Below are 27496 nucleotides of genomic sequence, written 5' to 3' on the forward strand. Positions count from 1 at the left end.
CCCACTTTTTGAAAGGCGGTTTTGCCAGATACAGAATTCTTGGTCTGCAGGCTTTATTTTCTTTCAATGCTTTAAATATGTCATCCCACTGCTTTATTCCTTCCATAGATTTTGATGAGAAATTGGTATTTAATCAGTGTTATCTTCTTGAGACTCATTGTACAAGACATGTTGCATTCAAGATTCTTTCTTTATCTTTGGAATTCAGTTGTTTGTTTATAATATGTCTCTGTGTGGATTTCTTTCAGTTTATCCTGAATGTAGTTTGCTTCTTAGATGTGTATATTCATATCTTTCATTAAATTTGGGAAGTTTTCAGACATTGTTTCTTTGAATATTCTCACTGCCTCTTTCAGTCTTTCTTCTCCATCTGGGACTCCCTGTAACTTGTGTATTGGTATGCTTGATGGTGTACCATAGGTCTCCCAGGATCTGTTCACCTTTCTTCATTATTTCTTCTTTCTATTCTGACTTACTAATTTCAATAGTCTTATCTTCAAGTTCACTGATTCTTCTGCCAGTTCCAATCTGCTTTGTAACCCAGACAGGGAATTTTTTTCATTTCATTTTGTGTGGACTTCACCTCTGGTTCCTTTTTACAATTCTAATGTCTTGTTCATATAAATCATGTAGTTCATATAAAATTTACCTGATATCCTTTAGTTCTTTATTGATGTTTTCTTTTTTTTAATTTAAGATCTTTTTTAAAAAGATGTATTTTGTTCATTTCTCTCCCCTGTTTTTGCTCTCTGTGCCCATTCACCATGTGTTCTTCTGCATCTGCTTGCATTATCAGGTGGCCTGGGAAACTGCTTTTTTGTTGCGTCATCTTGCCGCATCAGCTCTCAGTGTGCGCGTTGCCTCTCCCAGGCGGGCTGTGCACTTTTCTCATGTGGGGCTGCTCTCCTTGTGCATGGGGCACCCCTACCCTGGGGTGCCCCTGCATGGTAGGGCACTTCTTGCACATCGCAGCACTGCCCATGGGCCAGCTTACCACCCTGGACCCTCCATATGGTAGGTGGATGCTCTGTCAGTTGAGCCACATCCACTCCCCTTGATGTTTGTTTTTTTTTTTTTAAACTCTTGACTATATTCAAGAAGATTTTTTAAAAGTCTTTGATATGTCCAAAGTGTTATTGGATGGTTTCTGATGTTTTATCTTGTTCCTTAGGATGAACCATCATTTACTATTTCTCTGTATACCTTATCTTTCATTGCACAGTGGACATTTTGATATTTGAAATGGGTTAATCTGGATTTTGGGCTCCAGGATATCTGTTTGTTAAGCTTGTATCCAACTAGAGTTATGACAGAGATTACCTTAATGCCAGGAGCTAAAAACAAAAACAGCAGCAACAACAAAACACCTTTCACGGTCCTTGCAGACAGGTCTGGAGTAAATTTGGCTGCAGAAGGCTCCGTACTTGTTGGTGGGAATACCTGGTTCCCCAGGAATGCCGGCCTTCCTTTGAGCCTTGGTGTTCCTGGGTCTAGCTCTAAACTTAAGCACTTTCTTTCTTTGTTACTTTCTCATCCATTTCAACTGTGGAAAGTGTTCTTGAACTCCCACCTGATGAGCTGAAGCTGCCAAATCCTTCCCAGGCCCCTCTTCCAGAAGAGCAGACCCAGTCAGCTGCCGGTCTTCCCAGCTCCTGGATACATTTTCTTCCCAGAAGAATGATCTCTTCACCCATTTTCTGTCTTCTCCTCCACCAGGCCAACTCCATAAAAATAAAAAATTTCTGTTCCTTAAATTAAGACACTATTTAGAGAATGATGAAAACCACAGAGTGGGAAAGAATATTCCGAATACAGCTCTATGATAGAGGACTTGAATTCAAAATATGTAAAGAACTCCTACAGATCATTAGGAAATACAGACAAGCTAATAAAACAAAAGACTGGACAGACAGCACTTAAAATAAGACATCCAAATGCCAATTCGCTATGAAAAGGATCTCAGTTTTATGAGTCATCAGGGAAATGCAAATTGAAACTACAGTGATGCACCACTAGATGACAAAAATGAGAAAAGGGAGAAAATATGCACTGGAAAGGATGTGAAGCAAAAAAAAAAAAAAAAACAGAAACAAAAAACCAAAAAACTTTCATACACTGTTGGAGGAACACAGAGCAAACAGAAAATATGCAAGGCAACTACAGCGCTCAATTTGGTAACTGGTCATGCGGCATAGTTAATATCTGTGCTTCCTTCTTTCAAGATCAGTTCTGTATTTCTTTTGCCTCAGCAAGAACCTCAGCCACTCAGGTTTTTTAAAAATCCTGGTGAAGTTATCCAAAACTTATCCAAGTTATCCAAAAGTTATCCAAGGGTCTGAGTCTCAACAGTCGTGTGTTATTAACCTGTAGTTTTCCACTAACGTTTACTGTGGGGGTGGAAGTACTGAGTGATACTCCACAGAGGCGTTCCCACACAGTCCCCTGGCCTCCGCTGTGGGAACCTCGTGGGCTCCCGTGGTGATCGGGATCCTGGTGGGAATCGGTCCTTTCCCAGGACAGCTTTGTTTGCTGGCCCCGCCTGCAAGCTGTGCTGGATTCTGAGTCCAGGGAGATTTCAGGGAGGAAGGCGTTTCTAGCGACAGCCGGAGCCCCCGCTCCACGGACCTTCGCCTACAACGCAGTAACCCAGCCGGATTGCCCCGCCTTGGCGAGGAGCGCGCACTGACCGCCTGGGGCGCCCGAGCCGAGCCTGGCGGGGAGGGCGGGCAGGGCCCAGCCCCGGGGGCTCCCGCTGCGCAGAGGCGCGGCCCGGCGTTGCCCGCGAGAGCTGAGCGCGCTCGAGTCGAGCCTAATCCCACCTCCCGGGCCGCGCGGGGCCGGGGCGGGAGGCGGGAGCCGAAGGTAAAGGCTGTCCCGAGGGTCAGGGAGGCCCTCGTCTCTGGCCGGCAGACTGACGTGCGCTTTACTGAGCGCAAGAAAAGGGTCGCGGTCCCTCCCGTCCCCCACCAGCAGGTCTGTGTCCCCCCTGGAAGGTTTCCTAAGCCCCTGTCTGAGCCCCTGATGTCTTAAGGTGACCCCGGCGTGCTGTCCAGGCACCGTCCACCTCCACGGGCCGCTCTTGCGTCTCCGACCCCACGGGGCCGCCTGGTAAGAGGAATGCGCGGCCCGCGGAGCACGTGGTGTCGAAATAAAGATGCCATCCAGCTCCCTTTTTACATTGGTCAGGGAAGTAGGGAAGCTGAGGTTTTTGGTTGACCCAGAGGGGTCATGAACAAATGTCAACTTAAGCGCTTGCTTTGCAGAAGAAAAGCCTGTTTCCGCCCGGTTTCGAACCGGGGACCTTTCGCGTGTGAGGCGAACGTGATAACCGCTACACTACGGAAACCCACTTGGCGGGAGGCTGCCTCTCTCCCTTTATATTCTTGTTCTCGAGCTTCCTGGTTTTATAAATTGTGGTTTCTTTTTTGCCCACACTCTGTTATCAAAAACTTGGTGAATTAGGGTAACAGACGTTCTATAAACAACTGGTGTCTACACTTTAAACATGCCAATGTCATGAAGACAAGAAAAGGCTGAGAACAGTCCTAGATAAAAGGAAACTAAACGGACATGACTAAAAGCAATGGATCACCCTCGACTGAATCTTGAATCGGGAAATTTCGCTACGCAGAGCATTTAGGGGGCGATTGGCGAGATAGAAATACAGACGGCAGATTAGTATTGTATAAACGTTGAATTTCCTGAATTTAATAACTCTGCTGTAATAGCATATGCTGGTTTTTAGGAAATAAAATGATTTGTTAAGGGATGAAAGGTCATGGTCTATGCAATCTATACTCAAAGACAGAGAAATGGATATATAGAGAAAAAGAGATAATAATAAAAGAAATGTGGCAAACTGACGTTTAAAAATGTATGAAACTTGGATAAGGAAGTACGGGAATCCTGTTCCAGTCTTGGAACAATTAAGTAAATTTGAAATTATTTCAGAATAAAAAACTTTTAAAACCTCTGAGACTTAATCAAAACCTTCTCTCAGCAACACAATTAAACACACACAAGCACCTCCCAAAAGTTCAGTCATGTAAACTTCAAGCAACATCTAGAAAAATCAGATTTCAGGAAACTTCTGACTATGCTGCAAGGCATTTGAATCTGCCCTTCTTGGGTGCCTGAAACGAACATTTTGGAACCAGGACCAAAGGAATGGAAGCTATGCTTGTCTGGGGGGACTGCTGGGTGGGGATAGAGACGGGGTGTGCCCACTTGTCCACGAGACAACGTTAAGAAGTGAGGCTGGAGAACCTGTGGGTGTTTACAACTGGAGTATGTGCCCAGAGACTACAGGAGACACAGTGCTCTTTTTTTGTTTGTTTGTTTCTTGGTCGCTGGTTTACTGTTCTGGTCTCTTTACACTCAAATGCCAATCTTACCATGGGTTTATGGGGTGGCGATGTATTTCCCTTTACTTTTTGCCGCATTTCAACTTGATTTCATCACTGTCCTTTTTCCCACTAAAAGGTTTTCTCCAAGTTTAGAAACTGCTGCTTTCTCCTTAGTATAATGAATATTTTCAGCGGGTGGTACAGAATCCCATGAAGGCACTCAGCAGTAAGGTTGCTCCTCCCAAAAATAACAAAATAATTTTGGACACAAAATCCTTTTCACATCAACCTGGGTAACCTGTAATTCATAAAATAATTTTCCTTTACCTTGTCAGAGTGGATAATTAAATTAATTTCCTCATGTTACTGAGGGGATTTAGTTATATCTCTCTCCACTGGCTACATAGCTACAGATTCAAGAGTGTTTAAATCTATTAGTAATTTCCCAGTTCATAGATGGGGAGACCTGGGTATGTCTTGGCTCCTTGTTAACTACATGCCTTGATGACTTAAACTCCATAATGCGTGCTCCTCAGGTTTCCACAGGTACCACAAAAAGGGAGCATAACAGCTGGCGGACGTGCAGTTTTCACTTTTCAGAGAAGGCTCCAGTGGCCTGACTGAGACATGGTGGAGCCAGGGTGCTCCTTCCTTTGAGGATGCAAGCCCTTCTGGAGGCAAAGAGTCCGGATAGTTTCAACCTATTGCACTCCTAGTCACCAACCACCTCATTACTTTTGTCTAAAATGACCTAAGAACATTCTTGTGGTAAGATGCGCATTTCTCCATGGCCTTTTCTCACTTCGCAAAAGACACACATTCTTTTCCCTCTACTCAAATCTAACCAAGTTTATTTATTCAAAGTGCAACGAGATTCTGGCTCCAACACAGAACAATTGGATAAGCTGGGGAAGTTAAGGTAATTGAATTACTCTAGTAGTACCAAATTACTTAGCATGTCTGAAAATTTCCAATTACTTGTTTTCATCAGGTTAAGGGAGGGGAGCTGCAGGAGTTCAGAAAGGATCTCAGAAGCTGAGGGAGAAAGCCACAGATGGAGCAGCCAGAGGCTGAAAGCAACACCCTGGAGAAGGCAGAGACCTGTAGATGCCGCCAGGTACCTTCCCATGTGACAGAAGCGTCCAGGGCTACGGTGCTCGTCTTTGGGTAGCGATGCCTGATGCATTGATTTGAAGATTTTTCTCAGCCTTGGCACTGAGAAAAGTCGACAGATTCGACACAAATTTTCCTTATTATTGAAGGAACATCCTTCCACTTTCAATGAGAAGAGACCAGGCTACAAATGCCCCATTAATTTCTAAAACTCACTCACAAGATTTTAAAAGCCAGGATATTTGGTATTATTACATTATTAAATTATTATATTTTTTGTTTCTTTCTCTTGTTTAATTGTACTAGCTGGAACTTAGGAAACAATGGTAGTGTATGTGTTAAAAGTATCCTCTGTTTTAATTTTGTTGAGGATTTTTAATCAGGACTAGATGTATTTATTTATTATTGTCTTTTTAAAAAGCTCTGTATAAATGGTATCTTTTACAGAAGGCAAAGTAATTGCCAATTACTACACACCTCAAGGAAAATAGTCAAGCAACAAAGAAGAATTCATCCATGAGTAAATCTTAGCATTCAAAATTCAGCAGTACCACATGTTTGCAGACCATGGGGACACTATTGTGTTATCTTTAAGCAAAATAAATTTCCCCGTGAAGAGTCAAATAAGGGAGGTAGATTGCCAATATGTAGCACATGCATTTCTACACACTGGCTTTTATCCTCTGGTGGGCGTACACACGTTGTCATTAGATTCACAGAAAGCTCTTTGTAAGAAGAAAGTGAAGATTAGTTATATGCTTGCTTTTTAAATATTCTGTACCTTCACAGTGGATTTCTAATGTTGGTGATCTTTTCATAAGTTTTTGAGGCTTATTAGGCTCCAAAGCTTTCGAAGATTCTTGATTTCTTTTTTGATCAACGATCAGATCAGACTTTTTAACGAAACACAGAGTAAATGATGAGGTTCCACTTGCTGCCAAGGTCGTGAAAACCACCAAAGGAACAAGTTCTTTCTTTAATAGACAGAGTTGGGAGAAGCTCAGTGTAAAATGTCAAAACTCTAAGTGGGCTAAGTGGGAAAAAGATGTTAACACTCAGACCCTTCCTGGATGGGGAATTTATCAAATTGATTTTTAAGCATTTTTATTCTCTATAGATCTAATGGTTTATAGTAATAGATCTCTTGCAGTCCTGGTATGATAATTGCTTGGGGCATAAACATTTAAAAATTTATTAATGTTCATTGTTGTTATTTTCTAGACTGTATTAACTGAACACACCAAACCAAATATGTGTCTCATTACACCTTCAACATCCTATATTATTGTAATTGAAAAGAAACACTTGTCTAATTTAATAAACCAACAAATCTTGTTTTGATTTGAAAAAAATCAAAGGATGGCCTAATCAAATTGTCAGCTGATAGAATTGAAAATAATTATCGATAGTTTTTTTACTGTGATTTTTGCCAAATTACCCAGAGAGCATTAAAAAATTAGGAGACACTGAAATAACAAAATTTAATCTATTTCCATTTATCTGTAACCTAATATACATTTTTGGTAATTAGTATTCATCAAAATTAAAACCAGGTATAGAATTAACATAGACTTAGCTCATGTTAAAATATATACTTCCATCCATGAAACTATGAACCAATTTTTAAACTCATGTCACTTAATTAAACTTTCAATTTATTTTTTTGCTTTTAAAAATTATTGGTTCATTTTCAAATTTTAATATGTTTTTTAAACCACTTGAACTACGTCTGCTCCCAATATAAGCTTTATTAATGCTTGAGCTAGATCTATGGGAATTCTTATAAAAATGAGGACCTTATAATCATCGGAACACAAGTAAATTAAAAACGGTGTGCACGGAGGAGCCCTGACGTCATCAGGATGCGTGAAACAAGCCAGATGCAGAAGGACGACCTAACATAGCATCTTTCTTATCTGAGGTGATCAGAATATGCAAATTCATAGCCTCGGAAATTAGAGTACAGGTCACCAGGGTCGGCGGTGGGGGATGGGGCGTTAATGCTTAGCCGGTTTGAGTTCCAGTTTGGGGAGAAGGAGACGTCTTCACAGTGGATGGTGATGGGAGCACGGCGTTGGGAGTGTGAATAACAGCATTGGCCTGTGTACTTGAGCGTGGTTAAAATTTAAAAAGCCTCGTCGTACAGTGTTACCAGAAGAAAAACTAGAAAACAAGTAAGCATAGAGCGTGAAGAGTGAACACTAGTGAAAATGACGCCGTGTAGTTAATAATACAGTTATAATACTACTATTCATCAGTTGTCACGGTTAACACACTAATGCAAAATGTTAATGATAGAGAAAACTGTGTGTATTTGTGTGTGTATAGAAATTCGTGTTTCCTGTATGACTTTATGTAAACTTACAAATGCTCTAATAAAAATGTAAAAAGAAAAAAGGAGTGTGCCTATTTATTTTTATTAGCAGGAAAGAATAATAGGATAAAATTAATTTAAAAAACTTCTAAGAATGAGCAAATAACACATTACAGTATAAATCTGAGGGAAACTCAACTTCAAAAAGGAAAAAGCTATTATGTAACATTTCAAGCTTTTAAAGATCTTAATCATGCGTTTTCTATAGATAATGGTTTTATTAATTTGTTTTCCTTCCTATATTCTGTTGGATATATTTTAAAGTGATCTAAGGGTTTTGTAGTTAGATGTCAGTTATTATCGTTTGAAGAAAACTGCATTCTGTATAAATATTTAATTTTATGAAGAAATACTAGAAAAATTTAAAAATGTGCCATAGGTACATTTTTTCCCTGCAAAAATTGGAGGGCAAGTTCAAGAGCTAAATGTTGCAGAATAAACGCTTAGCCGCCCAGGCCTGGCTGACCGGGCGACGCGTGGGGTAGCTCTCGGCGCTGGGCTTTATTGGAAACGGCCCCCGGGCGGGGGCGCCCTAGCTCTCCCCCCTGCGCCAGCACCGCCCCCATCCGGGTGCTGTCCCGGGCGCGCAGGCGCGGAGAGGCGGGTCCCCGGCGCCCAGGGCCGCGCGCCGCTGCCCCAGCACCGCCCCCACCGGGCGCTGTCCCGGGCGCGCAGGCGCGGAGAGGCGGGTCCCCGGCTAGCACCGCCCCCACCGGGCGCTGTCCCGGCGCGCAGGCGCGGAGAGGCGGGTCCCCGGCTAGCACCGCCCCCACCGGGCGCTGTCCCGGCGCGCAGGCGCGGAGAGGCGGGGCCCCCGGCGCCCAGGGCCGCGCGCAGCTGCGCCAGCGCCGCCCCCATCCGGGTGCTTTCCCGGGCGCGCAGGCGCGGAGAGGCGGGTCCCCCGGCGCCCAGGGCCGCGCCGCTGCCCGCCAAGGTCAGGCCCCGCGCTGAACCTGGGCCCCGCGCGCCGGCAGGGGAGGCCCGGCGCTCCGGGACCGTGGAGCTCTCCGCGGGTGCGTGGGCCCCGACGGCCCCGAGGAGAAGAGGCAGCGGGGCGGCCCTGCCCCAGCCCCCGCGGCCCGCGAGGCCGGGCTCCCCCGTCCCATCCGTCCCTCCCCACTCTCCGTCCACCCCGCAGCCTTCGCCCCCGCGGCCACAGTCTCTTTGGGAATGTGAGGACGTTTTCCGGCGACGACCAGCTCGTGTTTGAGAGCAGGGAAGCCGGGGCGCTCTTTCCAGCCCTGCGGATCTCTGTGGCAAACCCGCCTGGATTTGTGGGAAAATCTCCCTGGATTCCCACGAGAGCCAGACCCACCAGGCAGCCGCAGCCCCCGGCTTCTCCGGCGGGCACTTTCTCCCCGGACCCCACTCAGAGGTCCCCGGGAACCCGAGACACCCAGCAGAAGGGAAGGGGCTGCCCACACGCTGGGGGGTGCGGGGGGAGACTGAGCTTTATTTATTGGAATGTGGAGACTTAGGTTTATTTATTGGGACAGGAGAGGGTCTCTGAAGGCGGCAGTTCAGAGAATGAAGTCAGCGCTCGGCCAAGAGGTGGAACCACGAGGGACAATAGAGGGTGTCTCAGAACAAAGAAATTTCATAACAGTTTCTGCCAGGGTCGCCTGAAGCACATAAACAGGGTGTGGTGGTGTTACACAGCCTGGGGAATTGTACAGCCTGGGAAAAATTACAGTTTGAGATAGTATCTGTACATTATTCTCCTGTGAGGTGTTTGTTACATTTTAGCTTGTGTCCTGGGCAGGCAGGTGGCTGAGAACTGCGGGCTGAGTTTTCCTCAGGAAGGGGAAGAAGCCACAGCTGGGGACCTTCCCGGCCCCCCACATGTGCTTCCCCAGTTCATTTCTTCTTAGAGCTGTCTAGTATTCCACTGTATGTGTATGCCACATTTGTCTATTCATTCACTGGTTGACGGGCACTTACGTTGTTTCCAGTTCTTAGCAATTGTGAATAACCCACTGGGAACATCGGTGTGCAAATATGTTTACACTATTGCTGTCAGTCTTCTGAATATATTCCTAGTGGTGGGACTGACGGATCTTATGGCAGTTGTAAATTAATTGAGGAACCTACCAATGGGCTTCCAGGGAGGATGCACGATTTTACTCTCCCATCAGCAGTGAAGGAGAGTTCCTATTTCTCCACATCCTCTCCACCACCTCTAGTTTTCTGTTCTTGTTTTTTAATAATGGCCCTTCTGTAAGGCATGAAATTACATCTCATTGTAGTTATGATTTGCTTTTGGCTAATAGCTAGTGGGGTTGAGCATCTTCATGTGTATTTGGTCATTTATATTTCCTCTTTGGAAAAATATCTATTGAAGTCTTTTGCCCATTTTTAAGTTGGGTTCCTTGTCTTTTTTTGTTATGTTGTCTGATCTCTTCATATAACATTGAAATCAAGCCCTTGTCAGAATATGGTTCCAAAGATTTTTCTCCCATTGAGTAGGCTGCATTTTCAACTTTTAACAAAATCATTTGAGACACAAAAATATTTAATTGTGAGGAAGTTGCATTTATCTATTTTTTTTTCTTTCATTGCTTGTGCTTTGGGTGGAAGGTCCAAGAAACCACCACCTACCATGAGGTCTTGAAGATCTTTCCCTAAATTTTCTTCAAGGAGTTTTACAGTTCTAGTTTTTATATTTAGTCCTTGATGCATTTTGAGTTAAATTTTGTATAAAGTGTGAGATAAGCGTCCTCTTTCTTTCTTTTAGATATGGATATCTAGTTTTCCCAGCACCATTTGTTGAATAGGCTGTGCTGACCCACCTGAGTGGGTTTGACAGCTTTGCCAAAGATCACTTGACCGTAGATGTGAGAGTCTGTTTTCGAACTCTCAATTTGATTCCATTGGTTATGTCTATCTTTATGCCAGCACCACTCTCTTTTTTGTTTTTAACCACTGTAGCTAAATAATTTCCTTTAAAGTCAGGAAGTGAGAGCCCTTCAACTTTGTTCTTGTTTAAAATATTTTTGGATATTCAGGGGCCCTTTCACTTCCAGATAAATTTGATTAAGTGAAATTGGTTTTTAATTTTTTTTCATAATTTGTTTGGCTTTGAAATTAAGGTGATGTTGGCTTCATAGAATGAGTTTGAGAATGTTTCTTTCTGTTCACTGTTTTGGAAGAGCTTGAGCAAGATTGGCCTTGGATCTTCTTTGAATGATTGGTGGAATTCACCTGTGAAGCCGTCTGGTCCTGGGCTCTTCATTTTTGGTAATATCTGATGACTGATTCAATTTCTTTTAATTGTGACCGATTTGTTGAGGTCTCCTATTTCTTCCAGGGTCGGTATGTGCTGTTCATGTGTTTCTGGGAATTTGTGCATTTCATCAACGTTCTCCATTTGGTTGACATACAGTTGTTCACAGTATTTTCCTTTGATCTCTTTAATTTAATGTCAATGGTAGTGCCCCCCTTTTCATTTCTGATTTTATTTATTTGTATCTTCTCTCTTTCTCTTTGTTAATCTAGCTAAGAGTCGTTTTTGTTGATCTCGAAAAACCAACTTTTAGTTCTGTTTGTCTAGAGCACTTTTCTGGGAAAATGGATTTTGATTTCACAATTAGATGAACTGATGGTCGTCAGTGACTGGATACGAAAACTGATAAAAAATTTTATTGGATCTCTCCACACAGTTTCAATCCAGTCCCAAAAGCCTCTTTGAGAAAAACCATTTCAGAGAACCAGAAGAGGGCAGGTTTGGGGGTCACCAACTGGCTTCTCGCCTTACCCACTCTCCAGGGGGCTGGGCCCTTCTGCCTGGTGGTCCACGCTTTCCTTTCTGGGATCACAGAAAGGCCTGCCCCTGAGCAGCCCCTCTGCGAGGCGAGCCACAGAAACTGCAGCAGGGGCCAGAACTGCTCGCCTGAGCTTGTCCAGCAGAATCGCACTGCTCGGAGGACAGCGCTGTCCTACTGCGCTAAGGAAACCGCCCACGCTCTCGCCTGACCTTCCCTTGGGGAACATCACACTCTGAGCCCTAAAGAAAGAGCGAGATGACTGATTTATAGGATTTCACAACCTGTGGAGCCTTTTTTTTAAAAATTATTTATTTATTTTTTAAAATTACATTAAAAAAATATGAGGTCCCATTCAACCCCACCGCCCCCCCCCCCTCCCCCCACAGCAACACTCTCTCCCATCATCATGACACATCCATTGCACCTGGTAAGTACATCTCTGGGCATCACTGCACCCCATAGTCAATGGTCGTGGAGCCCTTTTAAACGCGGGGAAGGGATAGGCGAGGCATGGCGGATAAGCATCTGTCAGTCTATTTGGGGTTCTCGCTGGCCGTATTCCCTGGTGTTGCGAGGGTGAAGGCCAAGCCCTGCTTCGGTTCCCGACCTGGTGCCCCGCTGACTGCCTCTAATTACCCCTCCAGCCCCCCACCCCAGAGTCAGCCCAGGACCCCCTCCCCCCCCCCTTTCAGGTAAACGTCGCATGGATCAGGAATTCTTTCCCGGTCTTGTGGTCCGAACAAACTCGATGTCCGTTTCTTGTAAATACTACCTTCTCCTGAAGTAACTTCCCTAAAATTCTTCTGTTGATTTTCCTCAAAAGCACCTGATCATCAGCCTTTTAAAAACGAGGCAGCATCCTGCTAAATGTTCAGATAGGAAAGAGAGCATGCCCATGTGCGGGTCTCAGAGTGTGCCTCAGTCTCTTCACCTGTAAAACAGGGAAAGGGACCCTCACCACGTTTAATTACAGTGAGAGCTGAGTGAGATGGTGCACCACGAGTCACATGGCAGGGCTCGGCTTCTCCTCCAGGGCACTCCGTTTCCAGTGAAGATGAGCAGCTGGTCCACAGCCCTACACCCCTTGAGAGAAAAAGCCTTGGCAGGCAAGATGAGAGAGGGGAGGGGAGTGCTGGCTCTCGGGGGTTCTTGTCTGAAGGAGGCTGGGTCCAGCACCTGGCAGGCAGGCTCCCCGGTCTCTGGATCTCCGCAGTGGTGGAGTGAGAGTCCAGTGAAGATGCAGACCGCAGGAAGGCAGCTGAGACACAGGGGAGGCGAGGAGTCCCCTCCCTGCAGGGCCAGTGGAGGCTCCAGGGTGCAGTGGTCAACACCCAGGCTGCCGAATCAGGTCCCAGTGGGAGCTGGTTCTGTCTTTCTCACCTTCCATTTGTCCAGCCAGTTTTCTCATGATCATGTTCCTTCACTTCCTCAAAATCCCAATAGATCTGCCAACCCTGTATCTTGGCCTGTTTTAAGGAGAAGGAGAGAAATCTCAACTGTAAGGCCAGAGAGAAATGGCCACCAACCCTCTGCCTGTCCTGGGACTGGAAAAACAAGTCTTAAATGAAGACAGAGAAATTGGGGAAAGAGCAAGAGGAAAGCTGCTTGGCCTACATAGCACAGGATGAACAGATGCCAGAGGTCTCTGCCCAGGCATCTGAGAGAGCCGACTGTCGAGGGCCAGAGAAGACCATCAGTGGACATGACCTCAAAGGGTTCAGAGGGCCCTTTTGACAGCTCCAAGGGTTGAGCTCTGTGCTGGTAGACCAGGTGCCCAGGAAGCTGCGACAGATGGCAAGGTGGTCAATACAAAGAAAGAGGAAACGGAGGTGGGAGCTGGTTCCTGTCTGAGGGCAGTAGGTCTGGACTGAGGGCAGTAGGTCTGAACTGACTTCATTTCTCTCCATTTCCCCCAAGCAGGGGCTTCTGAGGACTTTGCTGGGCTTGCTCAGCAGTTCCTCCTCTGCGTTCAAAGTACCTGCTGAAGAGAAAGTTTCAGAGCTTGAAGCATCTTTGGTGGATTGGGAAAATATAGCTTACAAGGGACTGCTGGAGTCCTCTGGTTCTAGAGGGAGTCCTTCTTAAGAGACGCTGAGAAAAGAAGGCAGAGGAAGAAAAACAGAGAGGAGAAAGGAAAATATTTATGCTGGTTAAATGGCTGATCTTCTATGTGATGGAAAAGCCCTGCAGTAGTCACAAAGTGTGCAGTAGACTCATGCAGCAGAAGCAGGCTGGGCTATAACCTAGAGGTCAAGAGATTGAAACCAGCCTCTGCCATGAGTTTAGGGTAGTCTTTTCATTCCTTAGCTTTTTCAGGGAGGATATCTGATCTCATAAAAATCTTTCCTGAGACTGTACCTGATTTCTAGAAATGCTTGGCCTTTTTTATCCTCCCTTCCCTGCCACAAATCTTTTCTAAAATTCCTTTTCACTCATTCCAAGAGGGAAGTCTTTTTTAACTTTGGAAGAGAAAGTGACAAATTCCCTCTCTTCTTTCTAAAAATCAGTGTTTTATCTTCCAGCAACTAGAATGTACATTGCTGTAGCTTATGGTTATATATTTTCTTGCACATTTTATTCTACTCAAAAGAAAAACTTTGTTATTGACTTTTGTACAAGACTCTTGTACTCTAAATCTATATGGTTATTTTACTTGGGTGGAGTGCTTCTTTCTGTCCCTCATCCCTTCCTAGGCATGATTTCCTAAATTCAGATCCTGTTAATGGTAACATTCTTCTCTAAAGCAATCTATATTACACTAATTACTTAACTCAGTTCCCATATTTACCTAAGAGAAAAACTGCAAGAAAAAAAATTGTGACAGAATTTTAACCCAAAATAGATCATTTTAGGTAAAAGGTTATTGTCGATCACACTGACATCACTCGGCAAAGAAAATATGTATAAAAATTGAAATATTTTTAGTGACCATAAAATCTCTAAGTGTTTTAGGTGAGTTTCTTCTAGTTTGAGTTATTTTTAAATTTACTAGCAGTATACACCTAACAAAATATTGTATTGGAAATGTATTGTTTAGTGAAAGGGATGGGGCTTCCTTCTCCAGTCAGTTTATTTGTACGCAGATGAAAACTACTTGTGGCTGGAATGAGAATGAGAATTTCTTTTCCAATCAGTTGGAAAGAGAAAGGTTGTGTAGAAATTAAACAGCCAATGTCCATAGTTTAATGTGATGTAAATAACCTTCACACAGAAAAACTTAGGTAAGGTGCCACTGAGACTTGAACTCAGATCACTGGACTCAGAGCTCAGAGTGCTAACCACTACACTACAAGGCCCTTTATACACATCTCATTTTATACCTTTGATCACCTGCTTCTGGCTCCACAAATTTTCTGGTCTGAGAGGTAAGGGCCCGTTTGCTTTTCCTACTGTAGGAAAAAGTCACAGAAGTTTGCCTTTCATATGCCTGCACCCAACACCCTTCAGACTAGTCTTAATGGAAGCACATTGATTTCTTTTATTTTTTAAGATTTATTTTTATTTATTTCTCTCCCCTTCCTTCCCCCCCCCCCCAATAGTCTGCTTTCTGTGTCCATTTGCTGTGTGTTCTTCTGTGCCTGCTTGTATTCTTGTCAGTGGCACTGCGAATCTGTCTCTCTTTTCCTTCTGTCATCTTGTTGTGTCAGCTCTCTGAGTGTGTGGCACCACTCCTGGGCAGGCTGTGCTTTTTTCGTGCTGGTTGGCTCTCCTTGAGCGGTGGGGCTCCCCTACGCGGGCGACACCCCTGCATGGCCGGGCACTCCTTGCGCACATCAGCACTGCGCGTGGGCCAGCTCCACACGGGTCAGGAGGCCCTGGGCTTGAACCTTGGACCTCCCATGCGGTAGGCCGAGACCCTATCCTTTGGGCCAAGTCTGCTTCCCCACATTGATTTCTAAAGTCAGGAATCCCCTCTCCCCGCCTCCAGGCCTCCTCTCCCTAACTGGTTCTGGGACTTGGCGCCCCAGGTCCTCTATTTCTTCATTGAAAAACTAGTGAGGTAGTTGAACAACACTTGAGTCCTCACCGCGTGCCAGGTTTTATGACAAGGTTTGTATTCAGTACCTCATCCAGGGCTCACAGCGACTCTGTGTGGTGGGGACTTGACAGCTATTTACGGTGAGGAAACTGAGGCAGACACCTATGACCCCTCCCTCTGCTGCTTCCATGAAAATCGTCTTTAAATAGGGTGCTATTTGGCGCTGTTGCGGGCGTGTTATGGAAATATTTTACCAAAGCCACACTGGAGACGTTGGTGTTTATGGAAAACTGAAATAAGCACATTTGGACAAGGGCCAGAGTGCAGCCCCACGGCCCCCTAATCCCCCTCACCCACCAGAAATATGGGCAGGGGAGACTCATAAAAGGACTCAAAGAAGATTCTCATGAGAGGGAGTAAAAATCCTCCAGGTGAGATCCAAACTCTCAAACCCTTGCAGAGACCTAGGAAAGGTCCTTTCAAAGGGGATGATTTAAAGCTAACATCCTCCACATTTCCAGCCAGTTCAATCATTTTCTAATGTCAAAGGCAAAAATGGTTTCAACTGTCTGAACCCTGTGAGGTCCCTGATAGGTTACCAAGGGTGACTCCAAGCAGGTGCCAAGTTGGGCAGCAGTGGCTCCCGGTCTAGCAGAGAATACACACCTGTTCTTTTGGGGCCACCTCCCTTACACCATCCCAGAGCCTCACCTACAGGCCACCTGTGATGAGGACAGCTAGTGACGGCTCCCAAATGGGCCAAGATTCAGTGCAGCGTTGGCAGGCTAATGTCTCCTTCCAATACCCTCTTGGAGGAAACAGGAACACCTTTAGCTGAAATTCTTGCTAATTCTGTGGTGGTCAAAAATCAACTCAATCACAAAAGTGGAAACCAAAAATGTACCATATTAATGCTAAATGTGAAAAAAAATGGAGTTTGTTTTGTGACATATGAATTTAAGAATTTTTTCCTTTTCTTTGTTTTCTTCATTAACAAAGAGACCTTGATTACATCATTTAACTAATTTGTGTTCACCTGTGTACCTTTATGAATACCGGAGGAACAAGTAGTTTGTTGTTGGGATTAGATGAGGTAAAATTGCCTGGACAAAACTGTTTGGAGTAATCCTTCAATAACTTTTGAAATTTACTTTTAAAGAAGCTTTAGATTACATAAATGTTACATCAAATACATAGGCGAGGATGGGTGTAGCTCAGTGTAAGCACCTGCTTCTCTTATAGGGTCATGGGTTCAAAGCCCTTTACCTCCTATAATATATATAGGGGATCCCCACCACTTCCCCATCAACAGCATCTTTCTCTAGAGTAGTATATTTGTTACAATGGATAAGTAAATATAGAAGCATTGCTACTAACCATGGTCTATAGTTTACATTATGGTTTACACTGCACAATTTTATAGGTTTTGACAAAATATATAAGGGCCTGTATTCATCATTGCAATATCATGCAGAACAATTCTAATGTCCCTAAAATGCCTCATATTACATCTATTCTTCCTTCTCCCTCCCCTCAGAACCTCTTGTGATCACTATCTTTGGCCCACAGTTGCATTCCCTCCTTATATTTGTTCATTCCTCAATCTTGAGGGTTTTGGGATGGTGAATCCAACTCTGCTTCTGATTGAGAGGGGGCTTAAATCCCCTGGGGCAGATGGATAGAACTGTTTTGCTTACAGTTGTAGATAATCTCTGTTTTTTGGGATGGGCATTGTCCATCATTATTCTTTTGTTAGTTGTCTGGGGAGAGCCCAATGAACTGGGGAGTAGGTGTTGGCTACTACTCTGCTGAGAGTCAAGGCTCAGCTAGCATATGTACAGCCAGAAGATTTACATTTACATTACTTTTTTTCTTTGAAGATTTATATATGTATTTTTTATTTCTCTCCCCTTCCTCACCCCTGGTTGTCTGTTCTCTGTGTCCATTCACTGTGTGTTCTTCTGTGTCCACTTGTATTCTTGTCTATGGCACTGGGAATCTGTGTCTCTTTTTGTTGCATCATCTTGCTGTATCAACTCTCCATGTGTGCGGCACCACTACTGGGCAGACTGCACTTTTCCTGTGCAGGGCGGCTCTCCTTATAGGTCGCACTCCTTGCTTGTGTGGCTCCCCTATGCAGGAGACACCCCTGCATGGCACGGCACTCCTTGCATGCATCAGCACTGCACGTGGGCCAGCTCACCACATGGGTCAGGAGGCCCTGGGTTGGATTCTCTATTAGTTGAGCCAAATCTGCTTCCCACAATTAACCTTTTGAACACTTAGGAAAGAACTGACATCTTTACAATCCATGTGCAGGGTTTGTCTCTATATTTGTTTAGGTGTTCTTTGATTTCAGTTGGCAGCAATTTATAGTTTTTGGAATGCAGACACAGAACATGTTATGGTTTTTAAAAAAACATATCAATTTTTGTACATATTAATTTAGCATAAACCCATCCAAACTGTACAATCAATGGTATTTGGTATAATTACATAGTTGTACATTCATCACTTTAATCATTAATAGAGCATTTCATTAGTACAATAATTATAATTATAATAATAAACAATGAAACAAACAAAAACCTCATCACCTCTCAATCTCTCTTACCCTGCCATACATAGCTACTATTTTGTTTCCATCTCTCTAGTTTATTTGTATTTATATTTTGTAAAAGCATTCTTATATATGCAATATTGCCCATATTCATATTTCACATGTGGTTTCACTATGTTATACAGTCCCATGTTATATTTTTTAGCTTTCCTGCTAGTAATACACATGTCCTTAGACTTCCCTTTCAACTACTTGTACGTGTCTTATTAAGGGAAGGGGGTAAGTTATATGGAAGTTCCCTATATTTTCTATGTGACTTTTCTGTCATCTAAAGCTTCTCTGGGAAAAAAAAGGACACTGGGGGAACATATATAAGAAATTGTCAATATACACAAAAGATAATAGATCTTACGGTGATAAAAGGCATAATGCAAAAAAATTCTTTTTGGCTTTGTTTTGGGGAGGTTTTGGATTTCAGAAGGGTCACAATGTGGCAGGGGAGGACCAACGGTGTGGGGTGTCAGTGGGGGGGGAATGTGTGGGGAGGGATGCACCTGAGGCATGCCTCTATGGAATATGAATGTGTTCGTGTGGTCGTGGTTTGTTGTCTCTGTGGGTGGTCACACAATAAGTGACAGAAATTTGAATTCCCATTCTAGGGAGTCCTGCTACTTTCTCTAATAGAGTAACAAGAGTTTCTAGAGCACATGGGCAGTGCCTAGTGAAGGACAGACGAATACGCCAGGCCCTTGATTTTGATGCTTGTACTTATGAACCTTGTGCTTGTGAAATTGAAACTTAGCCTAGTAATATATATTGCTTAAGAATTACCTCCTGTTGGACTTAATGATATTCTATTCATGAACTATTGTGGTTAATAATCAAGAAAGTGTGGCATTGGTGTGGAAAAAGTGGCCTTGGTGGCTGCTGGGTGTGGGGAATTGGAGGAAGAGATGAGATGTGGAGGCATTTTCGGGACTTGGAGTTGTCCTGGGTGGTGCTCCAGGGACAATTGCCGGACATTGTATGTCCTCTCATGGCCCACTGGATGGAACGTGGGAGAGTGTGGGCTATGGTGTGGACCACAGGCCATGGGGTGCAGCGATGCCCAGAGAACAGACAACCAGGGGTGAGGAAGGGGAGAGAAATAAAAAATACATATATAAATCTTTAAAGAAAAAAAGGGTTAAATGTAATTTCTATAAAAATTCCCACATTTTCCCCCTCTTCATGAAGTCTTTTGAGGTGCAGAAATGTTTAATTTTGTGGTGGTCCGATTTATCTATTTTTATCTTTGTTGCTCATATTTTGGTTGTAAAGTTTCTGTGGCCCCCATCTACTGTAAGTTCTGGTAGATGTTTCCTTATATTATCTTCTAGGTGATTTATGGTCTGGTTTATATGTTTAGGTCTTTGTTTCATTTTGAGTTTCTTCTTGTAGAAGGTATGAGATAGGGGTCCTCTTTCATTCTTTTGGTTATGGAGATCCAGTTGTGCCAGCACCATTTGTTGAAGAGACTGTTCTGTCCCAGAAAAGTGGTCTTGGGAACCTTATTAAAAATCAGTTGAGGGGAAGCAGCTGTGGCTCAATCAGATGAGTTCCCCTCTACTATATGGGAGACCCTCGGTTCACGTCCTGGGGCCTTGTTGTGAAGGCAGCCTTGCCCCATGCTGCAGAGCACCACCTGGCCTGCAGATGCTGTGGAGTACTATGAAAAAGAAGGGAGACAAGCGAGAAGGACACAGAGAGCAGACAGCAAGCAAGCCACAAGGAGGGAGGGGAAATAAAATAAAGAAATACAGACACAGAAGAAAGAACAGTGAATGGACACAGAGAACAGACAGCATGCAAAAAGCCACAAAGTCAGGGGGAGGGGTAAAAAAATGAATTGATATACAGCCAGAGGACAACCAGCAAGATGGTGGCAGAGTAAGGAGCTCCTAGAGTCAGCTCCTGCTACAGGGCAGTTAGTAAACTCCTAGAGCTATCTGGAGCTAGCTGAAGCACCTGTTTGGGGACTTCAGGATACCAGAAGAGCATCCTGGAAGGGAAGGAGGAGACTGCACATCTGCAGAGAAGACTAGTAAGTAGAGTGCTCCACACCACAGAGGCCAGTGCCCATCCTCCCCTGAAAGCACTAGCCACCGTGGGAGCTGTTCCGTGGTTGGAATTGAAAGTTCCACTTCCCAAAAATGGGGGAGGAAGAGATGGTTGGGCACCAAGTTCAGTTTCTGATGAATATATTCAGTGAGCTAAAGTGTAATCCTGAGAACAGCTAAAGTTTGAGCCTGTCCAAGTCAGAAAGAGGCCAGTAGCCACCATCTCAACTCTGTGCCTGGCATGAGGGAAAACAGGGTGGACTGAAAATCACAGTGCTGGTGGGGACCAGCTTCTTTCCATCCAGATCAGATGGCAAGTCTAGCCTAAGCGCCAACCCCACCTCTGGGAGGGAGGAAGCTGGGGGACCTGCGCCTACCTCTCCAGGAAGTTACTTGCCAAGCCACAAAGGCAGGGGATTATCCATTTTGGCAGTGCAAGCCACCCCAGGACCTGTTCTGTTGCTGGAATTGGAAGCTCAATTTCCCAGTAACAGGAGAGGAGACAGCTGGCCTCCGTTTTCAGCTACTGATTAGTAGACTTGGCTGGCTAAAGAATAACCCTAGGAACAGTTAGGGTGTCAATCTGTCCAAGTTGGAAAGACGTTGGTAGCCACCATTTTGACTCAACCCCTAGGCTGAGGGGAAGCCAGGCTGACCAAAACTCACAGTGATGGTAGGAACCAGTTTATTTCACCCAGTCAGCCTGCAGCCCTAGCCTAGTCTTCAGCCCCACTTCTGGCAAGGAGGAGGCTGGCGGGCCCTGCCCTAGCCTATCCAGGTATGTGCAGGTACCTTTGGCTGGCACAGACTGAATAATTGAAAGTCTACCAGGGCACTTGCAGACATCTTGGACCCACACTGCATAGATTGCTTCCCACACCTGTAGCTCTATCCCTGACCCAGGCAGGAAAGAAAGGGACGTGAAGCCTCATCAGCCTCTCTGGGCAACTATAGTCTAGGCCTGCAAGATTGAATTATTCCACACAACTGTGACTCTATCCTACCTCTGGCAAAGGAGAAAGTTGGGAGAAGCATCATCAGTCCCTGGGGCAATGAGGGCAGCTTAAGCTCCACAGCTTATAGCATCAACTACATCCTTGGCTCCTACTGCATAACCAGCAAGGGAGAATGGGCAGGAAGCCCTAAACTAAAGAGAAAAACTGCACCCAGAATACATACATCTAGTAAGCCAAATGCCAAGACACCAACAAAAAATTACAATCTACACCGAGAAACAGGAAGATATGACCCAGTTAAAGGAACAAGATAAGCCTCCAGATGACATAAAGGAGTTGAGACAACTAATCATAGATTTTCAAACAAACCTCCTTAATAAACTCAATGAGATGGCTAAAGAGATTAAGGATATTAAGGAGACAATGGATGAGCACAAAGAAGAATTTGAAAGCATACATAGAAAAATAGCAGATCTTATGGGAATGAAAGGCACAATAAATGAAATTTAAAAACATTGGGATCATATGATAGCAGATTTGAAGAAGCAGAAGACAGGATTGGTGTGCTTGAAGAAATACCTTCTGAAAGTGAAATACAAAAAACAGATGAAGAAAAGAATGGAAGAGATTGAAAAAGGTCTCAGGGCACTTAAAGACAGAAAATATACATGTCATGGGTGTCCCAGCAGGAGAAGAGAAGGGAAAAGGGGCAGAAGGAATATTTGAAGAAATAATGGTAGAAAATTTCCCAACCCTATTGAAGGACATAGATATCAGTGTCCAAGAAGCACAACATGCTACTATCTGAAAAAATTTGAATAGACAAACTCCAAGACACATATTAATCAGAATGTAAAATGCCAAAGACACAGAGAATTCTGAGAACAGCAAGAGAAAATCAACACATAATATATATAAGGGATACCCCAAAAGATTAAGTGCTGATTTCTTACCAGAAACCATGGAGGCAAGTAGATGGTGTTATGATGTATTTAAAATACTATAAGAAAAAAACTTCCAGCCAAGAATCTTATATCCAGTAAGACTGTCTTTCAAAAACGAGGGCAAGATTAGAATACACAGATAAACAGAAACTGAGAGAATTTCTAATAAAGAGACCAGGTTTTCAGGAAATGCTAAATGTTAGAGATTTGGACCCGAAGGGTATTGGGAATGAAAGAAAGAGAAAAAGGAGAGTGAAATAAAGAGAAGGAAAGAAAGAAAGAACAAGAGAGCTGGGATCAGGGGGTCTGCAAGCAGAGACTCATCAGACAAATTTATTGTTTACAAGGGGCTCTCTATATACCCCAGTCTATGTGACAACAAGCAGCAACATGCAGTTAACTATCAGCATTACCCATAGTCTAAGGAATTTAAAAAAATCTTATCTCAAGGTACAAAGTCTAAGTGTTCTATTTACTACACAAGGTATGTGCTCATCTTTTCTTTCAGCCTTTAACAGCGTCATCCTATCTGCCAGGAACTCTTAATTATTACGTCCCTTAGGTTGCAAGCATAGCCATGGAGACAGCATCTCTCTCCTTGTGAGGCCGCTGTGCCTCAGTTTCCAACAGCTAAAGGGTGTGCTAGAGCCTGAAAAGAAAGGAGAGAAAGGCCTGGAAGAGAGTCTAGAAATGAAGATTATATCAAAAAAGTAACCAAAGGTGTCAAAAGAGTGGTGAAAATAAAATATGACAAGTAAAACCCAAATGTGAATAAACTTAACCAATGATGTAAAGCACTTGTATTCAGAAAACTGCAACTCAGTGTTAAAAGAAATTTTAAAAAGCCCTAAATAACTGGAAGAACATTCCATGCTCATGGATTAGAAGACTAAATATCAAAAAGATATATAGATTCAAAGAAATCCCAATTAAAATTCCACCAGCATTTTTTTTAAACATTGAAAACATGATTATCAAATTTATTGGAAAGGGTAAGGGGTCCTAATTAGCCAGAAACATCTTAAAATGGAAAAGCAAACTCTCATCTCCAGACTTTAAATCATATTACCTAGCTATAGTGGTAAAAACAGCATGGTACTGGCATAGAGACAGACACATAGACCAATGGAACCAAATTGATGGCTCAAAAACAGACCGTCACATGTATGGTCAAGTGATTTTTTTATTAGTCTGTCAAATCCACACAGCTCGGGCAGAACAGTCCATTCAACAAATGGTGCTGAAAGAACTGTATATCCATAGCCAAAAGAAGGAAAGAGGACCCCTATCTCACACCTTATCCAAAAAATAACTCAAAGTGGATCAAAAACCTAAAAATTAAAGCAAGAACCATAAAGCTTCTAGAGGAAATCGTAGGAAAATATCTTCATGCCCTGGTGGTGACGGAGATGGACTACTGATGTTTAATGTATGTAGAAGTTTTAATTAGCTTTACTGTGAAAGTGTGGCAAAGTATAGAGTGGATGGTAACAAATAGTAACAGTTAGTTTATAAATGGGGATGTGGCTGAAAGTGGTAGTTCAGGTAAATGCCAACTGACAGAATGCTAGAGAGTAATCTAGGAACTGAATAGCACAGTAAACCAAGAAATGGATGAAAATTACGGTTGATGGTTCAGGTGCAAGAGTGTCCTTTGTTACCCAGAGCAAATGTATACCACTAATGCAGGGTGCCGGGAATGTGGAGAAGCATGGGAAATATACAGCTGGAGTGACCTACAGACTGTGGTTAGCAGTAATAATGTAATATGCTTGCTCCTATGCCAAAGGTGTACTGTGTTGATAACGGGGCAGTATGGAGAATGTGTGCCAAATGCACACTATGGACATGGTAAAAATCACATGATATTATTTTATCTGTAACCAATATTCCACCACAGCGTGGTGTGGTGATAGATGGATATTATTTGGGAATTCTGCACACGTGCACAATTGTTTTATAAGTTTACAACTTCTGTCATAAAAAAATATATTTAAAAGATAATAATAGGGTGGGTTGGGCGAAATATACCAAATGTAAGATAAGGACTATAATTAGTAGTAAGATTTTGACAATATTCTTTCATAATCTGTAAAAAACATCTCACAACAATGCAAGGTGTTAGTGGAGGGTTGATGTATGGGACCCCCGTATGATGTTACGCATATTTGCTTGTAGTTCACTGTTTTACTATATACTTATTGTTTATGTATGTTCACATATAAATGATATAAAGGTAATAATAAGAGGTGGTTTGGGGGAAAATACTTCGGTTAGTAGTAACATTTTGACAATGCTCTTTAATCATTAGTTTAAAAGGTTTAACAACATGCATGGTATTGGCGGTAGGGTGAGTTATGAGAGTTCTGTATGATGCTATGTATGTCTGTTTTGTAAGTTCACTACTATTACTATACACTTATTGTTTATGTATGCTTATGTCTGAGTTATATACTTCAATAAATTAAAAAAAATAAATTAAAAAAAATCTAATTGATCAGGGAAACGGCTGTGTCTCAGGCGAGTGGGCTCCTGCCTACGACATGGGAGCTTGTTGGTTTGGCTCCCCGTGCACTCTAAACAAACAAGGAAGATGGACAGACACAGCAAGGGAAAAACAACAAGGGGGTGGGGAGAAGTAAATAAATAAAAATAAATCTATAAATAAAGAATAAAATAAATCTTTAAAGAACGAAGAGGGTGTGTTTCTGAACACTGAATTCAATTGATCGATGTGCCTATCTTTATGCCAATACCATGCTGTTTTGAAGACTGTGATTTTATAAACATACACGTAGGTCAGGAAGCATGAGTTCGCTGGCTTTGCTCTTCTGTTTTAGGGTGTGTTTGGCTATTAAGGACCACTTTCCCTTACAAATAAATTTGGTAATTGAATTTTCCATTTCTGTAAAGTAGGCTGTAAGAATTTTGATTGATATTGCATTGAATCTATAAATCAGTTTGAATAGAATTGACATCTTCATGATGTTTAGTCTTTCAATTCATGAACATGTAAGGTCCTTCCATTTGTCTAGGCCTTTTTTTTTTTTTTTTTTTTTTACCTCTTCCAGCAGTGTTCTGCAGTTTTCTCAATATAGAGCCTTTACATACCTCGTTAAATTGAATTTTAAGATTGCTTTGGGTAATATTGATACGTTAACAATATTAAGTCTTCCAATTCATGAACTTGAGATTTCTTGCCATTTATTTATATCTCCTTTTAATTTCTTTCGGCAGTTTTAAGGGTACATGTCTTTTATATGCTTAGTTAAATTTATTCCTACACATTTTACTTTTAAATGGTATTGCAATTTGAATTGTTTTATCAAATTCCTTTTCATATAGTTCATTGTCAATGCATAAAAATACTACTTATTTTTGCATGTAGATCTTGTGTACTTCCACTTTGTTGAAATCATGTATTAACTCTAGGAGTTTGATTGTGGATTCCTTTGAATTTTCTATCAATAAATTATGTCATCTTCAAGTAGAGATGGTTTTGCCTCTTCCTTTCCTAGATTGCTACATTTTAAAAATATTTCCTGCCCAATTCCTGTAGCTAGAACTACTAGTACGTATCAAATAGTAGTGGTGAAAGCAGGCATTCTTGTTTTGTTCCTGATCTTAAGGTGGATGGTTTTAAGTCTTTCCCTGTTGAGTATGATGTTAGCTGCTGGTTTCTCATAAATATCCCTTCTCATGTTGAGAAAGTTCCTTTCTATTCCTAGTTTTTAAAATGTTTTTGATTAATCTGGAAAGGGTGCTGGATTTTGTCAAATGCCTTTTCTGTGTCTATTGAGATAATCATGCCATTTTTTTCCCCTTCATTCTATTACATGGTAGATTACATTGATTTTCTTATGCTGAACTACCTTGCATTTCTGGGATAAATCCCACGTGGTCTTATTGAATCATCTTTTAGTATTGGATTCAGATTGCTATGTTTTGTTAAGGATTTTTGCATTTGTATTCATAAGGGAAAGTGGTCTATAATTTTCTTTCCTTATTTCTTTATTAGGTCCTGTTATCAGGTTGATACCAGATTCATAGAATGAATTAAGAAGTGTTTCTCTTCTTAAATTCTTTGGAAGATTTTGAGAAGAACTGGTGTTAATTCTTTCTTAAATGTTTGGTAGAATTTATGAATGAAGCCATCTGGTCCTGTTATTTTCTTTTGTAGAAGTTTGTGATTATTGACTCAATTTCTATGCTCGTTATAGTTTCATTAAGGTTATCTACTTGTTTTTTAGTCAATTTCGCTCTGGGAATTTTCCCATTTCATTGAGATTATCTACTTTGTTGGCTTTTGTTTGTCTGGGAATGTCTTAAACTTTTCCTCATTTTTGAAGGAAATCTTTGCTAGGCTTATTACTATTGGACAAGTTTTTTCTTCTGGCATTTTAAATAAATCCTCCCACTGGCTTCTGTATTCATGGTATCTAATGAGAAATCGAATCCCTTGTATGCATTGTTTCACTTCTCTCTTGCTATTTTCGTGATTCTGTCTCTGTCCTTGGCATTCAACAGTTTGATAAAAATACATTTAGAGGTCCTCAGAGTCATCCTGCCTGACACTTGTTGAGCTTCTTGGATGTTTATATTTCATCAGATTTCAGGAGTTTTCAGCCATTGTTTCTCTGAATATTTTTTTTGCTGCTTAATTTCTCTCTTTGCTTTCCGGGGTACCTAAAATATGTATGTTGGTGCCTTAGTTGTGTCCCAGGGCTTCTCAGGCTGTGTTCTTTTTTTTTTTTTTCCTCCTTTTCTTTTCCCTTTCTGCTCTTCCTACTATACAATTTCAATTGGTCTACTTTCAAGTTCAATAAACTTATCCTTTGCCTCCTCTGAACTACTTTTGAACTCCTCTATTGAAATTTTTGAAATTTTCATCTAAGTAATTGAATTTTGAGTTCAGAATTTCCACTTGGTTTTTCTTTATAGTTTTAATCTCATTAGTAATTTCAGAGACTGAGCAACTTTCAGAGTAATTTCCAATGAATTTTTTCCCTTGTCTCTCTGTCTTCTTGAACGGTTTGTAATTATTTGTTGAATTCTGAACATTCTGAATATTATGCTTTTTTAAAAAATCATCTGCCATTTTTTCTGCCCCCGTCCTGCTGTTTTTGCTGGCTGTGTCCATTTGCTGTGTGATCTTCTGTATCTACTTCTGTTTTTGTCTTCTCTTCTTTCTCCCCTGGGGACTCCTGATGTGGAGAGAGGTTCCCTGTCACTTGCGCCACCTCAGTTCCTGGTCTCGGCTGCGCTTCACCTTGACCTTCCCCTTGTCTCTCTTTTGTTGCATCATCATCTTGCTGCGTGACTCACTTGTGTGGGCACTGGCTCACAATGCCAGCACCGGTT

General features: G+C 42.5%; 1 protein-coding gene and 1 non-coding gene across 2 annotated transcripts in view; one reads left to right on the forward strand and one right to left on the reverse strand.

Moving 5' to 3' along the window:
- The window catches only part of EAPP (E2F associated phosphoprotein), a 116158-nt gene that overhangs the window by 13925 nt on the left and 74737 nt on the right, over positions 1-27496 (forward strand).
- TRNAV-CAC (transfer RNA valine (anticodon CAC)) lies at positions 3274-3346 on the reverse strand. The gene has a single exon. It is a non-coding gene; the product is annotated as a tRNA-Val (tRNA).

Source organism: Dasypus novemcinctus, chromosome 22 (genome assembly GCF_030445035.2).
Source record: "Dasypus novemcinctus isolate mDasNov1 chromosome 22, mDasNov1.1.hap2, whole genome shotgun sequence".
Classification (NCBI taxonomy): Eukaryota; Metazoa; Chordata; class Mammalia; order Cingulata; family Dasypodidae; genus Dasypus; species Dasypus novemcinctus.